This window comes from Gorilla gorilla, chromosome 2, assembly GCF_029281585.2.
Source record: "Gorilla gorilla gorilla isolate KB3781 chromosome 2, NHGRI_mGorGor1-v2.1_pri, whole genome shotgun sequence".
NCBI classification, from domain to species: domain Eukaryota; kingdom Metazoa; phylum Chordata; class Mammalia; order Primates; family Hominidae; genus Gorilla; species Gorilla gorilla.
In genome coordinates, this window is record NC_086017.1 from 97872593 (window position 1) to 97898426 (window position 25834).

A 25834-nucleotide genomic window follows, 5' to 3' on the forward strand; every position below is an offset into this window, starting at 1 on the left:
TGGCAGGCTAACTGGACTCTTTGCAGGCTACCAAACATTAGTCGAAAACGATTTAAGGCCAGGAACGGAAAAGGTCACGTATTCTCTCCAGGTCAAAGCACTACAAACATATGCTAAGGCATCTCCTGGATAAACCACCAGGCATGCCTGAGAATAAAATTGTGAATAAATCCTGACCCTATTACCTTGCCTATCTTCCTTCTCATGCTCCAACACCACTTCTTTTTCAGAAAATGCATTCTTCATGAAATTGTGGGTAAATTAATCCCTGGGCCCAACCAATGGCTGTTCACGATCCCACTTCCTAAGTCCGCTACCTATAATTCCCGTTTTGCTTTCTTTATCTGACCTCTCTCATTGCTAGCCACCCAGCTGGATAAAAAGAGTCACTGGGAAGAAGACGCAAAGATGAAAAAATGTGAGGCAAAAATCATTTTATTTTAAAGGTTTTCGGAAAAGTGATTCACGTCATTTTTCGGATTCCATGAACAGATAATCTCGAAGGTATCACTCAAGTTTAAGAGACGGGACTTTTTTCTCCCCCGCCCTTCTCCACGCATCAGTGAAAGGGGAGGGAGGAGACGGAGGAGAGAAGAGGCAGGGAGGCGAAAAAGTGACAGAAGCAAGAGAGGGAGAGAGGGGTGTTGAAGGGAGGAAGGCAAGAGGAGACGGGTGCTAGGCGTGCTGGAGAGCCTCGGGCGTCCGCCCGCCCGCAGGCGCCCCGGACCCGCAAGGGCGGCGCAAGACTTCCCCAGCGCGCAGTCAGCGTCGCGGCCCCGAAAGCTGGCGACAGGCGCTGCTGTCTTCCTGCCCCGTGGGGTCGCCCCTGCCCTCCCGCGCCCCGGGGCTGGGGGCGCCACCTTGCCAGCTCCGACTGCTGCACGGAGCGCCAGGGGTGAGTGTGCGGATCAGCGCTGAGCCCGGGAGTGCGCGTCACGCCCGCATCTGGCGCGCAGGTGGGGAAGGGGCGTGGGGACGTGGGGACGTGGGGAGTGGGAGGCTGGACAGCGCTTGCTCTCGGCGGAAACGCTGGGAAGCCGGCGCCAAGTCCTTTCCCACACTACTTTGATCTAACAGCGCAGTAATTCAAAAATTGCCCTTTCCCGTTTCTGCCCACAACCTCTGCTCCCTGGGGGCGAAGTTCCGTGGTGCTAGGCGGAGATAGTGGTCAAGGCTGGGAGGAAGGGAGGGGTCTGACCCGGGCCCAAGGGCGAGGGGTGGCGGTCCAAGCCGGCGAGACCCCACTTAGGGCGCAGGCTCCTGGCGCTCCTACCTCGGGGAGCCGCTGGGGTGGAGAGAGACGGGGCACGGACCAGAATCCAGCAGCGGAAGGAGGGGAGAGTCTTCGAATCCATCTCTCGGTGGGATCTTGGGAGGATTCGCGGGGGGGACGGTAAGATAAATCTGAGGAGCTGGAAGAAGCCGTAGATCGGAAATCGCTTGCAGTTTTCCAACTTAATTTCCCGCGGGTACGAACCATTAAGGTAAAAGGGTCAGAGAGAGCTTCTACCTCGCGGCTGCAGCTTGCCTAGTTGCCGCAGGTCTGACTCAAGGTAGGGTTGTTGGCGCCTTCCTGTTTGGAGGGGCAATCAAGCAAAAGAGAAAGGGGGATCCGAGAGACCGGCGGAATGAGGGTTCATCCTCAGGGGTCCTGCCCCTAAAGGGGCTGTGAGAGCTCAGGGATGAGTAGAAAAAATGCAAACGGAGATGGGCATTTGGGGAGGTTCCAATGCTGGATGTGATGTTGAGGTTATTTCAGTTTGCATGAAAGAGGTGGCCACTGATGGGGCTCTGGATGAGAGAGCCTTTCGTAAGGACAGGCACTTTGGAAGAAGCCTTAAGGAGTAGATTTTGTTTTTCCTGCATGTTAATTACTTCCCAGGCACCTTGACGATCGTAATATAGTTAAGATGATTTGTTAGGTGAATATTTAAGATGACATAAGCAGGTGGCATTAACCTCTCCCCCATATTCTGGAACAGATATATAATTATTACAATTTGATTAAATTTTAGTGGATATGCTATGCCAAAAAAAAAAGAGAGAGAGAAAACAGGAAAACAGTACAAATTTTAAAACGGGTTTCGCTCTAGTTCTATTTACATACAAGTCTTTGAAATTTGACTTGATGATCAACAGTCTAATGATGCTTAAGTTTGGTGTGCCCCATTTGTCTGTGTGTTTCTTGTGAGAGGTGGAATGAACTCTGGGCTACATTTCGCTGATAAAGTGAGGGTATCCACGCAGAAGCAAACCCGAGGAAGACTCTGCCATCGCCTCTGGGCTTGCAGTCTCTTCCTCTTCTTCCTCTCCATTTTCCCCTCCCCAAATTCATAAACAGGTCCAAGCATCACCACTTCGTGCCTTCCCTAAGGAAAGAGTCGTTCATGCTTCCCCCCACCCCATTCTAATCTTTGTTTCAAAGTCAGTCTTGAGAATGAGAGTATGTATTCACTGTTTCCAATCAAAAGGGGTTTTCTAAGCTTTGGGAGAGGTGGTTCAATAAAGGAACAAACTCAGATGTTTCTAGAACAAGTTTTACACTTGCCTGCTATTACCTTAGGAGTTCCTTTGAAAATAACTTATTTTACTAATTTTTAATCCAAGGAAGTTCCGTATATTTTTCCACATGTCTTTCAGTTAGTATGAATCATTTATTCACGCTTCATCCAAGTGGGCTTATTACAGAGCTAATGAGCTTAAGTTATATTAAGGGATTGTTCCCTGTCAACAGCATACAAATAACTTATTTGTTGGAATGAGGACTTTAAAGAATAATGCACTTTCTGCCATCTTGCCGCATTAGCCAAATTTTATTATATAAATGGGTGGGATTGAGCAACAGCACATTTGTAAAGTTAACTTGTTCACTTTTTAAAAATGAATATATTAACTAGTTATATTGTTTTTATTGTTCTTATAAAGACTACTATAAAGCAGTTAATTAAAATTATACACATATTTTTCTTAGAAGATATTTTGTTTTTATTTAAAGTTGGGCGCATATTTTTCCCAAAGACTTTCAAAATTATGACTGACTTTTTTTTTTTTTTTTTTTGAGATGGAGTCTCTGTCTCCACGCTGGAGTGCAGTTGCACAATCTCGGCTCACTGCAACCTCTGACTCCCTGGTTCAAGCGATTCTCCTGCCTCAGGCTCCTGAGTAGCTGGGATTGCAGGCACATGCCACCACACCCAGCTAATTTGTATTTTTAGTAGAAACAAGGTTTCACCATGTTGGCCAGGATGGTCTCGATCTCCTGACCTCGTGATCTGCCCGCTTTGGCCTTTCAAAGTGTTGGGATTACAGGCGTGAGCCACAGCGCCCGGCCAACTTACTTCTTAATCAGAAATAAAAGGAGTGATAGTTTAAATTTTCTTATCTAGCAAATGTGGTCTTTTTTGAATTTGATTAACTTTTACTGAAATCATTTTAAAGATGTTTGAAGGGCACTCTCTAGTACGTTAGTAATAACTGGGTAATGTAAAACAACATGGACATAGCGATATTTGCAAAACCATGGCAGGATTCTCTTTTTTTTCCAATATGAAAGGTGGACAGGATGCTGTTTGAGGCAGGGTAAACAAGATGCTGTGTGTTGCCTTCTGGTTGTTAGCTGAAAGCACTATTAATCTTTCAGTGGCCAGGTCCAGAAACCCCTAGGGAAACATATGTAGTGATCCAACCTAGAACCACAGTTCCCGTGCCCTGTAAGTGGAAACCTTACTTTTCCATTCCCTCAGCCTTAAATTAGACAGAGAAGAAATACTAATTTCTGATCTAAAAGTGAAGAACCTTGAAGTGCAGTAGGAAAACTCAAAATTGACATCTGAAACAGACATGATCCTTCCATTTGAAAATGAACAAAAGAGACATATTTTAGAGCCTAGAAATGAACAGAAATAGGCAAAAATTACATCAATGAGTATGAAAAAGGGGAAACTCTATTAATTTCATAATCTTTCCAATTTCTTTGTGTTATTTCCTTCTCTCAGAAGTAATATGTGTCCATTTAACCCAGAGTACAGAGCTCCTATTTTCTTCTATGTACAGTGGGAAGACATGAAAGCATTTCAGCAGGAAACAGTTTCCCCAATAACTTCTTGCTATTCTTTGGAGAGTTTCTGTTGGAAGACAAGAGGGGAAGCAAGAAGGCTGTCAGGCAGTCACTAGCGTTTGCCAGCCTAGTCTTTAACCAGGATGTATTGTAGAGATGGTGAGAAGTGTGTGAATTCTGGATGTATTTGGAGGCAAAGGTGACAAGACTTGATGATAGATTAGATATGGTGGGTGTTGGAAGGAAAGGAATTGAGGCTCATGTCTAGATTTATGACCAGAGCAACAGGAAAAAATGCAGTTGTCACCAACTGATATGAGAAGACTAAGGAACAGTTACATTTTGAGCAGCTTACTAGATATCCAGGTGCAGGCATAACAGGGGTAGATGGGACACAGCTCAAGGAAAAAGCCAGAGTTGGAGATAAGAATGTGTGAGTCATCATTATATAAATGGCATTTAGAAGAACGGGATTTTATGAAATAATTTCAGGGGAGAATGTATTTAAAGGATCAAGCTGAGAAAAGAGTTCTAGAGCAGTCCAAAATATGGATATTGAAGAGGGTAGGAGCCATAAAAGGAAACTGAGAAGGAGCAGTTAGTGGAATAGGGAAAAATCCAGAAGGGTGTGATATTATGGAAGCCAAAAGAAGAAAGTACTTTTTTTAAGAAAAAAGGAAGTGCTGATCAGCTGTGTCCAATGTTGCTAAAGTACAAAATTATGTAAAGGCAAAGAATTACCTTGGAATTAAGCTATTTCAGTCAAAATGGTGGTGACAAGATTGATCTTTAAGAATTGAACATAGATTGGTGACCTAGTGATTCCAGTTCTAGAAATTTATCTTACAGATATGCTTGCACTTAAGTAAAAATAATAATAGATGTTCACAGTTACTCTTTGCAGTTTTATACATAAGCAAACAATTGAAAACAACATAAATACGTATACATAGAAAACAAGCCAAATAATCTATATATAGTAGTCCCTCCTTATTCAGTTTCACTTTCCCTAGTTTCAGTTACCGGCAGTCAACCACAGTCTAAAAATGTTAAATGGAAAATTTCAGACATACAAAAATCATGTTTTAAATAGCATGTCACTCTGAGTATTGTTATAATTGTTCTTTGTTATTAGTTATTGTTGGTAATCTCTTACTGTGCCTAATTTATGAATTAAAGTTTATCATAGGTATGTATGGATAGGGAAAAACATAGTGTGTATACAGAGAGTTTGGAGTTATTCATGGTTTCAGGCATTCACTGGGGGGTCTTGGGCCTATGCCTAATAGATAACTAGGAACTACTGTATGTACATTCAATGGAATACTATCCGGGTGTTAAAATTATTAGGCAGCTTTCCATATGTTAAAATTAAAAGATCTGCAAAGTCTGCTAAGCTAGCAGAAAAAGTTGCAATGCAGTATGTTTGAAATGCTATCATTTATTACAGAACAAATCAAAATGAGCCTTTATGAAAACATATTTTAAAAACAGTAGACAATAGTAGTTTCCTACAAGGAAGGAAACTGGATGGTAGGGTAAAATGATAGAAGGAAGATAAACTCTGTTTTTATATACTTTAATACCTTTGAATCATGTGCACATAGATTAGCTATTCAAAACCCTAAATAAAACTTCACACATGAATCTGAAAAAAAAATGTAGCTTAAAATATGAAAGAAAATAAAGAATGGGTGATGAGGAAATTAATACTATGTACCACACAACTCTGAAAAAGTTTCAAAAAGATTAAAAGTAGCTGGAGTGGGCCATGGAGACTTGTTTTTAAAATGAGAGTTACTAATGTCGGAAGTAGACCAATGAGGATAAACTACACAGAAGGCAAAGCTGATGGTGGGACAAAAAGGACTACTGTGGGAGCAAACCCTTTAATAAGTGGTAGGGGATGGCATGACTGGTGCTAGTAAGAGAGGGAACTAGCAGGATGAGGAACAGGGACAGTGCCATTTCCCAGAAACTCCCAGATTTGGATCTGTCCTTTGGCCAGCATCCTACATTCCTAAAGCTAAGTGTGCTTGGGACAGTTGCATGTACAATTGCAGTTGATGGCATCATAAAGTCTCAGGTCTTAATGTCATTCGGATCATCACTCTCATCAAATCTTTCTTACCATTGGTTGCCACTCCCTCCAGTTTCCCACCTGCTCCAAACTAACACTGTCTCTGCCCCCTCCCCCTTCAGTCTCAGGACAGTTCTTCACCGGGACTTCAGAGGTTCTCAGGAATGAATCTCCCTCACCAGTTCCAACTCCTGTATGTCTATCTGCTCAGCTCCTCTGCTTCCCTCTAGGCCGATTGTCAAGCTGACCACCCTCTCTGCTGTGGGTCCCACAACTGCCCCCACTCCAATCTGAATTTTGCTTCATAAACAATTCTTTTAACCACCTGCAACTTGAGCCTCTTCTGTATTTCATGACTTCGTTATTTAAAAGTATTAAGATTATATCACTCCCATCCATCCATAAAACCAGCAGAAAAACAGCAAAACTCTCATGACCCTGAACCCCCTCCACCCGCCGTAGCTAGAGTCCCATTTGATCTTTTCTCAGCTATCTTCCCTCAAAAAAAAAAAAAAACCTAATTTTTATTTCCTGTCACCAGCTCCTCCACTCCCATTAACTCCTCTCCCACCACAGGCCAAATTCCACTCCCACCATCCCATGAAACTACTTTGGCAATAGTCACTATATTATTAAATCAGAAGCTACTGGTCACTGAAACCTCAGCTCACCGAACGACTCAGTAACATTGGACAAAGCTAACCATTAATCATCCATTCCTTATTTTTCCTGAGGCTCAGAGACACTTGTCTTTCCTGTGAAGTCTCTGACAGCACTCTCTTGGTCCCCTTATTATATCTTTGATTTTTACTTCTCCATTTGTTTGGTGATCCTCTTCCATTGCCCATTCTTAGCTCTCTTGTTCATTCACTTCCATTTTATGTTTTGGTCAAAGATCCTTTTGAGAGTCTCAAAACAAAAATAGGAAAAAATGAAAATAAAAACAAACTATGTCATTTCTCCCCAAGGGAAAAATGCACATAGATACAAATATTTGCAGATAATTTTAGACAATTAGCAGACTCATTTAAGTCCATCAGTGAGAGTTGGGAATCTTTCCTAGGCTTGCTTATAAAAAAATTTCATCAGCTACTGTAATTTCAGCAACACCAAATGAGATGATGAATCCTAGTTTGTCCAAATGTGAAGGTGACTCTCAGTTCTAGCATTACCCAATAATAGTCCCCTTTTGGTATATCCAAGTCCTTATACATACTGCCTTCATGATTTTTTTTCATACCTGCATACAACAATATTTCTTATTTATATAATTTCTTTAAATTGAATATTTTAAAATAGCAATAAATAAAAATAAAATCCTTATCAATATTGTTAATGGAAAATTGATACTACTGCCACAAATAAGATGTAATGATAAAAAGAATCTAGCAAACAACATAGTGATATTATTACATTTTAATTAGGTATTTATTCTCAGCTAAAAGACTTGAGCCCGAGGCTGATATTCTGTTGAAGTAAAAAGTAGATGAGCAAAAGTTAAGAACAAACTTCCACCAAGCTAGAAGTCTTTGAAGTGGTTAATCCAAAGGGAAAGGAAATTGAAAGGAGAATAAAACCCTCACTATCTGATACAACGTTATGTAATTCCATGAGCTGGTACAAGTAGTCCCCTGAGTAGCACCAGTAGGATACATCCTGGCATTGGGGTAAATTCCCCTCTCTTCTGCATATCTAGCCCAATCCTCCCTATTAAACTAAAAGCCCTCAAGATGGTAACATGGACAGATGGATGACCTCCATGCTCAGTTAACAGGTTCATAATTAAACTCATCTTTCTTCCCTAAATGTTTAAGACTCATATAGTCCATATTCTATCAGAGAGACTCTCCAAATTTCTTTTTTAAAGTTTTTCTCCAGACTCAGCCAAATACAGTCAGACTACTCTTAGATGGGTCTCTCGAATATACTATACTTTCCTGATCATTCATTACTTACTTATTCAATATGCTTAGTCTAGACTCTTTCAATACCTTCCAAACTCATCTCCCTGAATCTAGCCTTGCCCTCGTTTGTCGTTTTTCCCATATTGTCACCAAATTAATTTTAGGTATTAGTTCTGTCTCATGCTTAAAATTCTTTAGTGGCTCCTCATGTCATTCTGGGAACAAGCCAAGCCCTGTAGCTCATCCTTCCAAGTCCTTCTTCCTCTGAATTTCTGCTCCAACTTTACTTTCAGCCACCCTTCCTTGCCAGCCCACTAGCTATGCTCAGCAACAGGGAACTACTCACACTTCTCTGACATAGGTTTTCCTTTCTTCTCTCAGCTCTGAATATCCTTCCTTCCACCTGGCAAATTCTTAGTCATTTGCCAAAATTTACACGGATTTGTTTTTCTTCCCAGACTTCTTCCTTTGCTAAAAAGTAATTCACTCCTCTAAACTAGCTGTGATCCTTTTGTAAATATCCATAGTGCATTCACCATGCTGTTTGTATTTTATTTATTTACATGTCTCTTCTCTCCAGTTAGGCTGGTGAGTACCTGGAGGCAGAAATGGAGTCTTTTCCATCTCTGTATCTTCAGACTGAATGAACTGTAGTGCTCAGCACAAACAGCATCAAAGGGAAACTTCTGTGACTCTTGTGTTGCGTGAGTTAAGAGCAACTGTAAACAAGCCATGTTATGTAATACTTTACACCTACCCTTGAGTAGGAGTGATTTTCTGGAAATCACCTCAAAAAATTGTCTTTCTCGGTTCATTGGTACTCTGTCTATGGCATTTCTCTCTTTCAAACTGTTTCATAAAATTAAAAGACAAAATAAAACCCCAGAGAAGCTTCCTAATGTAATCTTCTGTATCTACAGTCTTTAAGACAGATGGCTATTTCTCTTATTTAACAAAATATCAAGAAAAGTATATAGTCTCACTCAATAACCCACTTTAGTGTTAAGCTGCCTTTATTTTTCGTATACAATATAAATTGACATTACTATAGTTATTTCTATTCTTTTTTCTTGAAATGAATATGGAGTTACATTTTCCTTATGTCGAACTTTCATCTATTTCAAAACAATGCCAACTAATATTGAACAAAAATATCTGAATTAAATCTGGAGTTATTAATAAGCGCTCATCTTTTGCAAAGGCTTAACTTTCTAGCTTATCTAGGATTCAAAGCTCTTTGGTGCTAATTTAGCTTCAGTCTTTCCTTTCTTTTTGTATTATCTCCTCATCTTATACCTTATAGTATACCAGTGTAGTATAGTAGCACACTTATAGTGAAAATTAGTGGAGTAAAATCTTGTTTGTGTGAACCCAGAATATCTGAAACAGGTCTCAATTAATTTAGAAAGTTGATTTTGCCAAGGTTGAGAGTGCACCTGTGACACAGACTCAGGAATTCCTGACGACATGAGCCCAAGGTGGTCGGGGCACAGCTAGGTTTTATACATTTTAGGGAGACATGAGACGTCAGTCAATATATGTAAGAAGTACGTTGATTCGGTCTGGAAAGGTGGGGCATCTTGAAGCAAGGGCAGGAGGACTTGCCGGGAGGGAGCTTCCAGATCACAGATAGGTGAGACACACACAGTTGCATTCCTTTGAGTTTCTGATTAGCCTTTCCAAAGGAGGCTATCTCAGTGAGCAGAGGGATAACTTTGAATAGAATGGGAGGGGAGGCAGGTTTGCCCTAAGCAGCTTGCAGCTTGAGTTTTCCTTAGTGATTTTGGAGGCCTAAGATATTTTCCTTTCGTATTGGAGATAGATAGTTTATAGAAGTAAAAAGAAGTATATACATTAAAATAGTCAAGGTTATATCCAAATACCTAGACATGAAAAGCCCTTATTTTATAATTATGTTTTGATCCTTTAATACTTTGTTTTTAAGTCATTTGTGATATTTAGAAAAATATATAAAGCATGGCTTTGCTTGCTTTCTTTCCTTCCTTCCTTTCTTCCTTTTCTTTCTTTCCCTCCCTTCTTCCCTCCCTCCCTCTACCCCTCCCTCCCTTCCTTTTCTTTCTTTCCCTCCCTCCTTCCCTCCCTCCCTCTCTCCCTCCCTCCCTTCCTTCCTTCTTTTTCTTTCTTTCCCTCCCTTCTTCCCTCCCTCCCTCTCTCCCTCCCTCCCTTCCTTCCTTCCTTCTTTTTCTTTCTTTCCTTCCCTTCTTCCCTCCCTCCCTCCCTTCCTTCCTCCCTTCCTTCTTTCCCTCTTTCTCTCTTTCTTCTTTTTTTTGAGACATGGTCTTGTTTTGTCATCCAGGCTAGAGTGCAATAGTAGGATGATCACAGCTCACAGCAGCCTTGAAATTTGGGGGCCAAGTGATCTTCCCACCTCAACCTCCCAAGCAGCTAGAACTACAGGTCTGCACCACCACGCCAGGCTAATTTTTCTGTTTTCCTTGTGGAGACAGTATGTTACTATATTGCCTAGGCTAGTCTTAAATTCCTGGCTTCTAGCAGTCCTCCTGCCTCAGCACCCCCTCAAACTGCTGGGATTACAGACATGAGCCACCGCTCCTGGCTTGATTTTGTTTTCTAATTATCATAGGAAGCAAAATTCCTGACCAGTGTATTAATAGCTAAGTAACATCAGAAAAAGACTAATTTGGCACATGCTTACAAGCAAGGGTAGCTCAGTTTTATGGTACACATAAAAGTAAATAGGTTAGTTGCATATTTTCATGCCTTTTTATTAAATAATGTCTGAAATAATAAGTCGCAGATTTGGAAAGTGCCCATTGCAACATTCTGTTTACATTTCATCCAGTGCAGCTACCACAACACAGCACTAATAATTCAAGGCATCTTTTAGCAGGTTCTTTAGAATCTTGGCAGCTGCTTGACAAGCCAAGGAGGACCCTTCAATCTTAGTAATACTGGTTGAAATAAAAGCAATGGAGCTGTCTATTCTTACCTTTCCTAAATGAAGTGTCTAGATTGTATGATTTGGAGCCTGTTTTGAGAAAAGGAACCTGGATTTCAAATGCTCTAAAAACCATTTTCTCTCAAATTCATCTGTGAATTTTCCTTTCCCCTCTCTCTTCTGATTAAGTTCACTCAGCCACCATCAATTTTATAAGATATCAGAAGAGAGAAAATATTATTTATTTTATCTTAGTCATAATCCTGGAAAGGGCCTTCAAGTGTAAGGATTAAAATCCTGACAAACTTCATTTTCGTCTTAAAGAAGTTTACCAAGATTTAGCTCAATTCTATGCAAACTTCCTTTCTACATATATTCTCCCAGATTTACCCTCTCACTAAAAGCAGGTGCAACATCTCATTGAACATCATTGCTATCCTCAGGATCTAAGGGGGGAAAATCTATCCAGATTGATGCACTTTTTAAAAAGTATGAAAGCATCATACTATTGTGAAATTGTAAGTAGACAATTTCACTTCTGCAGTGATATTCAGAAAGGTTACAGTAAAACCAGTGTCATATATTGGAACATTACTCAGAAGCAGCATCTAATTTGACATAAGATACAAAATATGTACAATTTGTGTTACAGTAGGGAAGTGCTTTCTCAGTGAATGAATTCTAAAGCATATAAAAGTCAGATCAGATCTTCCAAACTGAGAAGTAGAAGGAATACTTCTGCCCAGTGTACAAACAATGGAGTAGGTAGAAGAATAATATAGAACTACATATAATTCCATGAGTACAATCATAGTAACTTGAGAATAAACTGATCATTTTTACAGTTTCATTCAGATATTTTATTACACGTTATCTTCAAGGGTGGACAAGAAGGATTATCCCCATTTTACAGAAGAGGGAAGTGATTCCCAGAGATGGTTTGTTTTATAGCCAAGAGCAGATAAATGGTGAAACTGGGCATACAAATCCACAGTACAACTCAGTCCTATCATTTTCCAGCTATAGATTTTGTTGCTCTTTGACCCTAAGTTATTAGAGAAAAAAACTGTATCCTCCTTTGATTTCATTTTTAATATGTTTTATCTTTTTATTATTTGTCAGGTTTAAAATAATAATGAATTGCAATATTTACACTTAAAACTAAAAAGTATTTTGTTTCATATTTCTCACCATGCAGGTGTTTCTGACATACAAAAATGTGATTTTATTTTAATAACATTTTCTTCATTGTTGAAAACATGAATATATTTATAAAACTTTTTAAAGAATAAAATAAAAGCAAGGCTTGGTGGTGCATGCCTGTGGTCCCAGCTATTCGGGAGGCTGAAATGAGAGTAATGCTTGAGCCCAGGTGCTGAGACAGCCTGGGAAACACAGCAAGAGCTCATTGCTCAAAAAGGAAAAAAAAATTCTCTAAAATTGTATAACAGCATTCTCAAAAAAAATTGAGTATAACTGAATAGTATATCTTAGCTTTTTAAAAAGTTTTGCTGAGTTGATAGCCAAAATTATATATCTCAATTCTTGATTTTGGTATATTTCCCATTTTATTATCTAGAAATTTGAATATCAGTATTTTTCTTATTTTTATTGTTATTTGAATTTCTCCTTTTTGAGTTGTCTGGCAGTTCTTTGTGCTCATATTACTATAGATGTTTATTTTTCCAAAGCTTTGTCTGTTGTATGCTGCAAATTTTCCCCTCTGTTGATGTCTTTGAACTTGTTTCATAGAAATTATTGATAATATGTAATTTTAAATGTTATGTAGTTTAACAATTCAACTTTTTTACTTTGGTTTGGTTTTGGTTTTATGAAACCAACAGTAAGCTTGCAACTTTCCATCTAAAGATCTGTTGGACATTTATTTATATCTTCTAATTTTGATTACCTTATTTATTTTAATTTAGACTTTTGATCAAGCTGAAATTCATATTTATATATCAAGTGTGATGAGTTGTTATCATAATCTTTTTTTCTAGAGTCAACTTTTTGATACTAATGCCATGTCTTTGAAAGTCATTCTATCCCCACTGTTATGAAATATTAATTTTACCATCTACTGGGTGTTTCTGTTTAAAGTGATGAGTTCTATTTAGTTGCTCCCTTATTTGATTGTGGCAGCAAGCCTACATTGCTTTTAGTTATTATAAATTTTGTAATATGTTAACAACTTGTAGAGCAAGGTTTTTTTTTTTTACCACTCTTCTCCAAAATTTTTTTATTCCCACCTATTTGTTCCTCCTTAGTGAGCATGGGCAATTTTGTGAGATAGCAAAAAAGTTAAGATATTTATTAGAATAGCAGTTTGAGTATAGATTAATGTGAAATGACTGACTGGATTTTCCACAGGGAAATACAGTGTCTCTGAATTAATTTAGATATTTCATGTTTGTCAATAAGTTTTATAACTGACTTCCTATGAGTTCCATGCATTTCTTATTTAGGTTTTTCCTGTGTATTTCATATCTCTTTTTTATTTTAAAATTGATGTATAATATTTTACATATATAGAGAGTACATGTAATATTTTGTTGCATGGATACAATGTGTAATTATCAAGTCAGGATATTTAGAGCATCTATCAGCTTGGGTATTTATCATTTCCATGTGTTGGGAACATTTCAAATTCTTCTAACTACTTTGAAATATGCATTAGGGAAAAGAGCTAATGCATGCTAGGCTTAATACCTAGGTGATGGGTTGATAAGTGCAGCAAACCACTATGGCACACGTTTACCCGTGTAACAAATCTGCATATCCTGCACGTGTACCCTGGAACTTAAAAAAAGAAAAGAAAATGAAATATGCAATACACTGTTGCTAATTATAGTTACCATACTCCGCTATCAAACATTAGAACTTATGCCTTCTAACTAACCGCATGTTTGTACTCATTAACCAAACACTTTTTTTTGCCCCATTTACACGCACATTCATTACTTTCATGAGATCAACTTTTTTTAGCTCACAAATATGAGTAAGAACATGTGAAATTTGTCTCTGTGTCTGGCTTATTTCACTCAACATAATGACCGCCAGTTCCACGCACATGACTGCAAATGACATGATTTCATTCTTTTTTATTGGAAAATAGTATTCCATTGTGTATAAATCCCACATTTTCTTTATTCATCCACTGATGAACACTTAGGTTGATTCCATGTCTTTGCTATTATGAATAATGCTGCAATAAACATTTAAGTACAAGTATGCTTTGATATACTAATTTCCTTTGGATAAATATCTGGTAGTAGAGTTGCTGGATTGTATTTTTAGTTTTTTGGGAAATCTCCATACTGTTTCCATAGTGGCTATACTAATTTACATTCCTGTCAATGTGTATAAAAGTTCTCTTTCTCTGTTTCCTTACCAGCATCTGTAATTTTTTGTCTTTTTAAAAATAGCCATTTTAACTGGGGTAAAACGATAATTCACTGTGGTTATGATTTACATTCCCCTTGTCCTTTGCCCACTTTTTAATGGAATTATTTGTTTTATTTTTTCTGTTGAGTTCATCGTATATTCTAGATATTAGTCCCTTGTCAGATGAATAGTTTGCAAATATTTTCTCCTATTCAACAGGTTGTCTCTTCACTCTGCTGATTATTGCTTTGCTGTGAAGAAGATTTTTAGTTTAATATCGTCCAATTTTGTTTCTGTTGTCTATGCTTTTGAAGACTCAGCCATAATCTTTTCCTAAACCAATGTCCTGAAGTGTTTTCCCTGTTTTCTTCTAAGAGTTTTATTGTTTTGAATCTTACATTTAAGTCTTTAATCCACTTTGAGTTGATTTTTGTTTATGGTGAGAGATATGAATTTAGTTTCATTTTCTGTATACATTCGGTTTTCCTAGACCATTTATTGAAGAGACTCCCCAATGTATGTTCTTGGAACCCTCATCAAAAATCAGTTGGCTGTAAATATGTAGATTTATTTCTGGGTTCTGTATTCGATTCCACTGGTCTCTGTGTCTGTTTTTGTACCAGTACCATGCGATCTTAGTTACCATAGCCTTGTAATATATTGAGTTTCAAGTAGCATGGTGTGTCCAGTTTTGTCCTTTTTGCTCAGGATTGCTTTGGCTATTTGGGCTCTTTTAGTTTCCACACAAATTTTAGGATTATTTTTTCTGTTTCTGTAAAAAATCTCATTGGTATTTTGATAGAGATTACATCGAATCTGTAGATCACAAGGGGCAGTATGGTCATTTGAAGGATATTAACTCTACTGATCCATGAGCATGGAGTATCTTTCCCTTCGTGTCGTTTTTAATTTATTTCAACAGTGTTTTGTAGTTTTTCTTTTAGAAATCTTTCATTTCCTTGTTACATTTATTCCTAGGTATTTTTTATTTTTGTAGCTATTGTAAATGGGATTGCCTTCTTGATTTATTAGTACATTAATTAGTTAGTACATTAATTAGCATATAGAAATGATTCTGATTTTTGTATGCTGACTTTGTATTCCACAACTTCATTGAATTTATCAGGTCTAAGAGTTTTTTGGTTGAATCTTTAGTTTTTTTAATATATAAGATCATATCGTCAGCAAACAGGGACAATTTGACTTCTTTTCCAATTTGATTGCCTTTTATTTCTTTCTCTTGCCTGATTGCTCTGGCTAGGACTTCCAGTAATATACTAAATAGGAGTGGGGAAAGTTGTCATCCTCATCTTGTTCTCGTTATTAGGGGAAAGGCTTTCAGGCTTTCTTCATTCAGCATGGTGTTACCTGTGGGTTTATTACATTTGACCTTTATTATGTTGAAGTATGTTCCTCCTATGCCTAGTTTGTTGAGAATTTTTACCATGAAAGGATGATGAATTTTATTAAATGCTTCTTCCGTGTCTATTGAGATCATCATATGGTTTTTGTACTTCATTCTGTTGATGTGATGTATATTGTTTATTGATTTGCATGCCTTGAACCATTCTTGCATCCCTGGGATAAATCCCATTTGATAGTGGTATATTATTTTTTTAATGTGCTGTTGGATTTGGTTTGCTAGTATTTTTTTGAGAATTTCTGTACCTATGTTCATCAGGTATATTGGCCTGTAGTTTTCTTTTGTTGTGCCCTTGTCTGGTTTTGGTATCAGGATAATGCTGGCATCATGGAATAAGTTAGGTAGAATTTTCTCCTCTCCAATTTTTTGGAATAGTTTGAGGAGAATTGGAGTTAGTTCTTCTTTGACAGTTTGATAGAATTTGGCAGTGAAACCATTAGGTCCTGTACTTCTGTTGTTGGGAGACTGTTTATTACTTATTAAATCTTATTATTTGTTATTAATCTGTTCAGATTTTTAATTTCTTCCTGATTCAATCTTGGTCAGTTGTATGAGTCCAGGAATTTATCTGTTTCCTCTAGGTTTTCTAATTTTTAATGTATAGTTGTTCATAATAGTGCCTGATGATCCTTTGTGTATCTGTGATATCAGTTGTAATGTCTTTTTTTCATATCTGATTTTGCTTGGGCCTTCTTTCTTTTATTTTTTGGTTAATCCATCAAGTGGTTTATTTATTTTGATTATCTTTACAAAACACAAACTTTTCATTTATCCTTTGCATTTTTTCATTTGCCTCTACTTTAATTCTGCTCTGATCTTTATTATTTCTTTCTTTCTACTTATTTGGGGTTTGGTTTGTTCTTGCATTTCTAGTTCTTCAAAGTGCATTTTTAAATTGTCTATTTGAAATCTTTCTACTTTTTTATGTGGGCATTTATTCTATCAGCTTTGTTCTTAGCACTGCTTTTGCCGTATCCCATAGATTTTGATATGTTGTGTTTGAATTTTTGTTTGTTTCTAGAATTGTTTTGATTTAACCGTAATTTCTTCCTTGACCCAGTGGTTGTTCAGGAGCATGTTGTTTAATTTGTATAGTTTACAAAGTTTCTCTTTTTATAGATTTCTAGTTTTATTGCAGTCTGAGAAAATATTTTATGTGGTTTCTATTTTTAAAAGTTCATTGAGACTTGTTTTGGTTCCTAACATATTATTACATTTCCTTTTGATTTTGGCTAGTTTACAGAAAAGTCACATATTTTTATTCATTTTCCTTTTATCCATTAATTTACTTAATTCTTATATGAATAGATTTTTATTTGATTTTCTTCACTATTTAAAATAGTCAATATATCATCACATAGAAGATGGAGTTAAAAATAATAGAAAATATTTTGAATCTAAAAATTTTTCCTCAGCAATATTTTTTCTGCTTCATATACTAAATAATAGCATATAATTATATTTAGAGAGATAGTCCGTTTGAATTATTATAAATCACTCTTAATCGTGCAAACCAAATAGTGTATCATTCAATTAAGCGTCCTTCTTCGACTCAAAAAATTATTTTTAAGAAGCTATTTCAAACAGGAATATTTGGAGTTTTTGTGTTTAAATATTTTCAGTTGATGCATAGTTTTAATATTACATTTTGTCTAGAAAATGTAGCTAGCATGATTTCTAATTGACAAACTTAACTAAGCTTTTCTTTTTTGATTTACATGCATTTAATTTGTGATAAGTTCCACTGTACATTTGACAAACAGCAAATTACATACTGAATACTACACTAATAATACAGCATTATATTCAGCATTCCATATTATTATGTTATTGTATCTGATTGCTAGAGATGCACTAAAGTCTCCCTCTATAATCACATTTGTCTATCTTCCATTGGACTTAACCATCTTATGCTTATTTGTATGTTATGGTGTTTGATTTGGAGGCACTTAAAAACATATGATTGTCCGATCTTTCTATGTGAAATTTACTTTATTTTATTAAATTCATCTTGTCTAATGTTAGCCTTATTATTTTTCCTTTCTTTAAGTTTGCGTAAAGTTTGTGGGCCTGAGTCATTTTATTGAATTTTTCTTAAAAGCAAAATATTATTAAATTGTTTTTACCCAATCTGGATACAAAATCTGGTTATTTTTTTTCCTTTCAGTAGATGAACTCACCTTATTTTTAAATTAGCTACCATAAATATCAGGTTCCATTTTACCTGATCAAACAAGTTTCAGTGTTTTATTTTTTCTTTTGTCATTCCTTTCTCTTTTGTCATTGTCTTTTTTATTGACAAATAATTTCTTGATTTATTTCTTCTTTTGGAGAAAATATATGTTTATTCAATTTAAACTTATAGCCAAATGGAGTTTATATGGATTCTGCTAGAAACTGATGTAGGTCATGCTTTGAATTCCTTATCATTTCCAGATCTTATAGCCTGACAGGAAGTGGAAGGAACAAACAGTCCCAAAAGAAACTTCCTTCATCGGAAATGTCATTGTTCATTCCATTTGATGTTGCTGTCTTTACTATAATAAACTTTAGCAGTGCCTAATTTTATGCTTGGCCAAATCACACATTTCTGGATGTTGGCGTTTTTCCCAAGGTTCCAAGCAGACAGTAGGCCTAGAAATGACTTCCATTTCTCCCCATACTTTCTTTTGATGCCTTTCTTTGACCCATTCACTCAGGATGTGGCAGACTGAATCAGCCAGCATTATCTTTATTTGCCTTCTAGATAGATAGCTTTTTTGAAGGAGGTGAAATTTAATATTGTTATATTTCCATCCTCTGTGGCTTCCATCAAACTGAATCACACTATTTCAATGGAAATTCCTGAAACTTTGGCCAGGAAGATGTTGGTATCACTAGTCATTTTCTAAAAATGGCTCAGTTGTTTCCTCTTTTACTGGTGTATAAATTATTTCAATATGAACTCAGGTAGATGAGGAACTACATGCAATCTTGAAAATATGTATGTTCCCCAACTTGTGGCTTTGACACAGTTTATATTTCATGTGAAGAAGAAACCACAGTTACTTTGCACAGGAGTTAATTTTAAGAAGCATCTGACCAGTATGTGTATACACTGACATGGAACTCATCTGAGATAGATCTTATATCAGCTCATATAAGCTTAGAATATTAAAACTTTCTATTGCTATTCCCCAGATAACTTGACTTTGTTTTTATATGCCAATAGGCCATATAGTAAGTACCAGTAAGTAATCCTGATTTCAGATACTTTATTAATTTGTTTCTTCCCTTAGTTCAGAAAGGCTCTTTAATTCATACTTCTTGGATTCTCATATAGGAAACACTTAAAATTATATATGAACCATAGTGGCAAAATTGGAGATTCTCCAATAGTCTGGCTCACCAGTTCCTCTGAATGATTTACCATAGATCTGCCTTTGCAGTTCATTTATTTCCAGGTCATTCAGTGGAATTCTATTGTTAAAACAAAAAAAGCCTTCCTACAGACAAACACTCAAACTACTTCAATGTGATAGTTCCTGGCAAGACTGAACATTGAAATTGCAATTTTAAAAAAGAGCAAAGAAGATCTAGGAGAGTAAATAGGGAAAAAGTCGAAATTAATGGGCTTTATTTTTAATAGTGGGAAGTCTTTGAAACATAAAGGATATGACAATGATTTCTCAAATGTCAATAGATGAAACAGCCCTGAAATGTATATAATAGGAAAAGAAAAGTATTAATGTTAAAATTATGGAAAGATGTTTTTAAAGATTCCAAATGAAAGTGTTTTGACTAGTGGTGTTCTGGTAAATGTTTAAAAAAACAGCTTGAGGAGAAAGAGGAAAAGCCCTGATTCATGAAGTTTGCCAATTTCCATAGTGTAAATATTCCCAACATGATCAATTTCAAGCTATCTTCATGAAGTCACTGAACACAGAGTCAGGAAGAAATGTGCCCAGTGATTCTCATGAGCCAGCGAAAGTCATCTCCAAATGATATGGTTTGGCTCTGTTGCCCTACTCAAATCTCATCTTGAATTGTAATGCCCATGTGTGGAGAGAGGGAGGTGTTTGGATCATGGGGGTAGTTTCCCCCATGTTGTTCTCATGATAGTGAGTGAGTGCTGATGAGATCTGATGGCTTTATAAGTATTTGATAGTTCATCTTTCATATGCACTCTCACCTGCCACCATGTAAGAAATGCTTGCTTCCCCTTCTGCCATGATTGTACGTTTCCTGAGGCCTCCCTAGCCATGAAGAATGTGAGTCAATTAAACCTATAAATTACCCAGTCTTGGGCAGTCCTTTATAGCAATATGAAAATGGACTAATACAGTTAATTAGTACAAAGAGTGCGGTACTGCTAGAAAGATACAGAAAATATGGAAGCAACTTCGGAACTGGGTAATGGGCAGAGGTTGATAGAGTTTGGAGGGCTCAGAAGACAGGAAGATGAGGGAAAAATTCGATCTTCCTAGGATTATTTAATGGTTTTGACCAACATGCTGATAGTGATATGGACAATGAAGTCCAGGCTGAGGTGGTCTGAGATGGAGATGAGGAACTTCTTGGGAAGTGGAGCAAAGGTCACGCTTACTATGCTTTAGCAAGGAGACTAGTGGAGTTTTGCCCCTGCCCTAGGGATCTGTGGAACTTTGAATTTGAGAGAGAGGATCTGAAATAGGAACTTATGTTTAAAAGGGAAACAGAGCAGAAACGTTTGGAAAATTTGCAGCCTGGTGATGCAATAGAAAAGAAAAACCCATTTTCTGAGAATAAATTCAACCTGCTGCAGAAATTTGCATAAGTAAGGAGGAGCTGAATGTTAATCACCAAGACAATGGGGAAAATATTTCCATGTCAGAGATCTTGGTGGCAGCCCCTACAATCACAGGTCTAGAGACCTAGGAGGGAAAAATGGTTTCTTGGGCCTGGCCAAGGGCCACTCTGCTCTTTGCAGACTCAGGACTTGGTGTCCTGTGTCCCAGCTGCTCCAGCTCCAGCTGTGGCTAAAAGGGACCAAAGTACAGCTTAGGCAGTTGCTTCAGAGGGTGCAAGCCCCAAGCCTTGATGGCTTCTACATGGTGTTGGGTCTGCATGTGCAGAGTCAAGAATTGAGGTTTGGGAACCTCCACCTATATTTCAGAGGATTTATAGCAATGCCTGGTTGTCCAGGCAGAAGTCTGCTGCAGGGGTAGGGCCCTCATGGAGAATCTTTGCTAGGGCAATGTAGAAGGGAAATGTGGGGTCAGAGCCCCCACACAGAGTGCCCATTGATCACTGCCTAGTGAAGTTGTGAGAAGAGGGTCACCATCCTGCAGACCCCAAAATGGTAGAACTACTAACAACTTGCACTGTGTGCCTAGAAAAGCCACAGGTATTCAATATCAGCCTGTGAAAGAGCTATCTAAGGCTGTGGAAGCCCATCCCCTGCATCAGCGTGCCCTGTATTTGAGACATGGAGTCAAAAGACATTATTTTGGAGCTTTAAGATTTAATGACTGCCCTACTGGATTTTGGACTTTTATGGGGCCTGTAGGCCCTTTGTTTTGGCCAATTTCACCATTTGGAATGGGAGCATTTATCCAATGCCTGTATCCCCATTATATCTTGAAAGTAACTAACTTGCTTTTGATTTTACAAGTTCATAGGTAGAAGAGGCTTGCCTTGTCTCAGGTGAGACTTTGGACTGTGGACTTGTGAGTTAATGCTGAAATGAGTTAAGACTTTGGGGGACCGTTGGGAAGGCATGATTGGTTTTGAACTGTGAAAAGACATGAGATTTGGGAAGGGCCAGGGGCAGAATGATATTGTTTGGCTCTGTGTCCCCACTCAAATCTCATCTCAAATTGTAATCTCCACGTGTCGAGAGGGACCAGTAATACTCACATGTCGAGAAAGGGAGGTGATTGGATTATGGGAGTCGTTCCCCCATGCTGTTCACATGATAGTGAGTTCTCATCAGATCTGATGGTTTTATACGTGTTTGACAGTTCCTCCTTCATATGCTCTCTCGCCTGTCACCATATAGGATATACCTGCTTCCCCTTCTGCCATGATTTTAAGTTTCCTGAGGCCTCCCCAGCCATGTGGAACTATGAATCAATTAAACCTCTTTTTTTTTTCTTTTTAACAAATTACCCAGTCTTGTGCAGATTTTTACAGCAGCGCTAAACAGACTAAAACACCAGAAAGCCATTGGGATAATCTTTTTAGCATTTTTAAAAGTGGTTACTAGGCTGTATAAGGCTATATAAGACCTAATTGGTAAAGGTAAAGGGTGCCTTGTGCCTGGTGGTATGCACTTTCACATTTAAAGTAACGAATGACGCAATGTGGTAAAATTGAAAATGATTGAGACCATAAAATCAAAAACTCACAGATTTGAATCCCAGCATCATAACCTACTGTATGATTTTAACAAAATTACCTAATCTGTCTTATTTCATTTATTTATTTTTAATGGACAAAAATTGTATATATATATGGTGTGGAACATGAAATATGTATACATTATGGAATGGCTACATTAAGCTAATTAACATATGTATTACCTCATATAATATTCATTTGTGTTAAGAACTCTTAAAATCTCTCAGCAATTTTCAAATATAGAATACATTGTTATTATCTATTGTCACCATGTTATACAATAGAGCTCTTGAACTTATTCCTCTTATCCAACTCATATTTTTGTAATCTATGACCAACTATCATTCTCCAGCCCCTGGTAACCAACATTCTACTCTGCTCCTTTGAGTTCAATCTTTTTAGATTCCAAATATTAAGACTTCAATTATCCATCTGTAAAATTCTGCAAAATTGGAACTATTCAGCAAACATCTTAAAATGATTAAAAGACAATAAAGATAATAAACATGAATGTATGTGGTATATAAATAGATTAGGAATTATTATTTTTCTTCCAGCTTCTATACTACTTGTTTCCTTCTAGCTGTCCTTACTCAATAGAAAATACTAAATTGAAGTCAGAATATGAATTATAATTAGTAAGGGAATGATATGGCTCTAGTTGTTAATATACCTACATAGCTACTTGAAAATTACTCTTATATAGGAGGGAGAGTTCATGAGAAATGCAGGCACCAAAGGAGGAAGTCAGTACCAACATTCATTTTCCTTTCCATCTTTGACGAAATTTAAAAAGCTATGGGCAATGACACATGGATAATCTTCAGGACCCAATTTTGTCACTTATTATTTTGTAGCCTCTATGGTTCAGGAAAAGGAAGTCAAGGAATGTGGAAGGGGTATTGAGTGGACCAACCTATGGTATTTGCTACAAAAATACAATTCTGTAAAAGGCAGGAATGATGTGTCATGGGAATTCATGAAAGAAAATAACTTTGGGCTATAATAAACAGGGGTAATTTAAAACCCTGACATTAAAAATAGTGTCTGCAGTGTTTTAATGGATGAAGATGGTCAGATTTAGAACATTGTGGGTGAATCAAATATATATATATATGAACTGATACAGAAGTAGAAAAGATTAATGTTTAATTAAAAGGTAAGCAGCTTAATATATTCCAAATGCAAAGTAAGCTTATGGTAGTATCAGGAAGTGTACTAGCTTGGTACTAGGTTAGCAAATGAGCCTATGGATTTGTCTTTTATTTCCTATGTAATTACCATATTTGAAGATGCATACACTGTATTGATGGCTTTATTTATGTTTTTATTTAATTCCCAAATGATACTAAAAAGAAAGCATCATGACATTTTTATAGAAGAAGGAACTGATGACCAGTTTACCTTGATGATCTAAGGTTATACAATTTATCATTCAAGAAACATTGAAAGTTTTTGACAAGGGAAATAACATGATGGAAAGTGTAAGTTCCTGCAGTTATTTGACATTAGCAAATTAAAATTCCTGCCTTACTTTACACTGAAGGCAAATTTAGAAGCTCTTGATTACTATAGATGCCAACAGCTTATTCTTCATATAGCATATGGTAATGTCTTAGTAGCATTCCTTCTAAAAACAAAAGTGACACCCAGCTCCCAGCATTTCACTCATCTCCCTCTTTGCAGCATATCAGTGAAGGGGCTTTTGCCTTTTCTGGTATATAAAACAAAAGTTATCTAGGCAATTATTCAATGCAAGTTTTCATTGAGGGATAAATTAATCCATCTATTCTCATGAAATGCACTAGTTTAGATTCATTTTTCAGTTTCATTTGCAGAGAAGTGAACCTTGAGCAAATTTGAAACATGACAGGAAAATGTGATTAAGGAAAGAACTAAGTTTCTAAACACAATTCTATGCAAGAAGAGGGGCTTAATTGAGTGGCTAAATATCACTCTCTTCGGAGTGTTCTTACTGAAGTCTTCAGTAACCTCCAAATTGATAAATCCACAAAACAGTCTTCAGCCCTCATCCTGTCTTATCACTTGGCAGCATTTGACCATGACTTACAGAAACTATTTCTTGAAATATTTTTAATTAGTTTCTATAGCAATGCTCTCCTGACTTTTTTTACATTTTAAGCATTCTTTCTGTGTTTTATAGGATTTGTTAGTTTGTTTGTTTTTTGTTTTGGTAGTACTTGGAGGTCAACTGGAAGTGGCAAAAAGCAAATGGGTAAAAGAGTAAAAAATCAAATATTCTTAACCTGATGTAAACATTCTTTACAATCTAGCCCCATGTGCATTTCCAACTTTACCTCTAGACCAGATTAATTTACCATTCTGATTTTCTCAACTCAGAAGTACTTAACAATCACATTCTCATTAAAATCTACCTAGAGTGTCTGCAGAAATTGCTATTTAATTTACTGGGATTTTACAGCTCTTATTTGTATAAATTTGTAATTGAACTTACTATATGTACGTATAGTTTATGTCTAAAAAATATCTCCCCCACCTTCAGTCTGAATGAGCATAGAACATGCCTTTAATCCTTCTGTACGTAGTGACTAGTGACTAAAATAAGGTTAATAGAATCAGTAAATGCATGTTTAACTAGCAAATGAAAGTTCAATGAACTAATAATACCTGATTTTCTTATTAGTAATACCATCTTGGTCAAGTCTCTATACTTTTTTGTGTTTTTGTTTACTTACCTGAAAAATTGATATAGTAATTATGGCCCCCCACTTTAAAATCTCAGAATATTTTGGTATCAAAATAAGAATACTGGTTACAAAGGTATTTATAAATGTAAGGTATTATGTATAGAAAAACAGACCAATTTGAATGTTATGAGCTTATAGTTTTACTAAAGTTTCAGATAGCCACACATGCACGTGTGAGTGCACACACAAGATATCCCACAAATAAAATGAAATGTTACTGGATTTCCTATCTTTATTAATTCTTGTATTTATCAATGTGTGGAAAAAGTATCAACTTTGCTGATTTGGTAGCCCCATACTTGAATGCTATCATGGGGGAGACATACTCCGTTTGGCAATGCATTTTAAACCATCTTAGTTGACATCATTATTATTTTCTTAGATTTTAAATTCTTGAAAGATGATAAGTACATCTCTATATAGTGTGCAATATATCATTATACAAAAACAGTCAATACCATGCATCTTTGATAGTGATAATAACTTTCTGAATGGTAATAAACATGATCAGAAGCAATACAAAGTTGATATTCAATTAGAAAAGTCAGGCAACAGTTCTTAACATCCCCATTGCAAAATTCCTACATAGGATGGTATGCATTTTAGCTAGCAAAACACTAAAACAGTCGGGAATACTACACTTGTTGCATTACCGAGTGCTCTGGCATTTTGTCGTTGTTTTGAATATGAACTAACCAACACTTTTGGCAATACTGCAAACTTAAATTTTACAAATGAGATGCATAGCTGAAATGTGACTTTATTGCTGTTGTGAGCAATCTTTTAGATGCCTTTACTCCAAGTGACATAAAGGAAGTTCAAATTTAAGAAGTTAAAGTAGGCAAATGGTAAGACTACTGAGATGATGTAACTGTATGGCAAAGTTTTCATCATTTATTGGTTTGCCGATGCCACCTCAGTACTATTGCTCATGTTATTGACGAAGTTATGCTATATAAAGCACAGCTCTATCAAAC

The 25834-nt window shown here is 36.8% G+C and overlaps 1 protein-coding gene across 2 annotated transcripts in view; it reads left to right on the top strand.

Moving 5' to 3' along the window:
• The first annotated feature begins 620 nt into the window (after window positions 1-620).
• HTR1F (5-hydroxytryptamine receptor 1F) overlaps window positions 621-25834 on the top strand; it is a 205454-nt gene continuing 180240 nt past the window's right edge. Inside the window, exon 1 of one of the 2 annotated variants that reach the window (XM_019023145.4) lies at window positions 621-956. The gene's annotated coding sequence lies outside the window, so the exon portion shown is untranslated. The remainder of the gene's footprint in view (window positions 957-25834) is intronic. The other variant, XM_019023146.4, reaches the window with a different exon arrangement.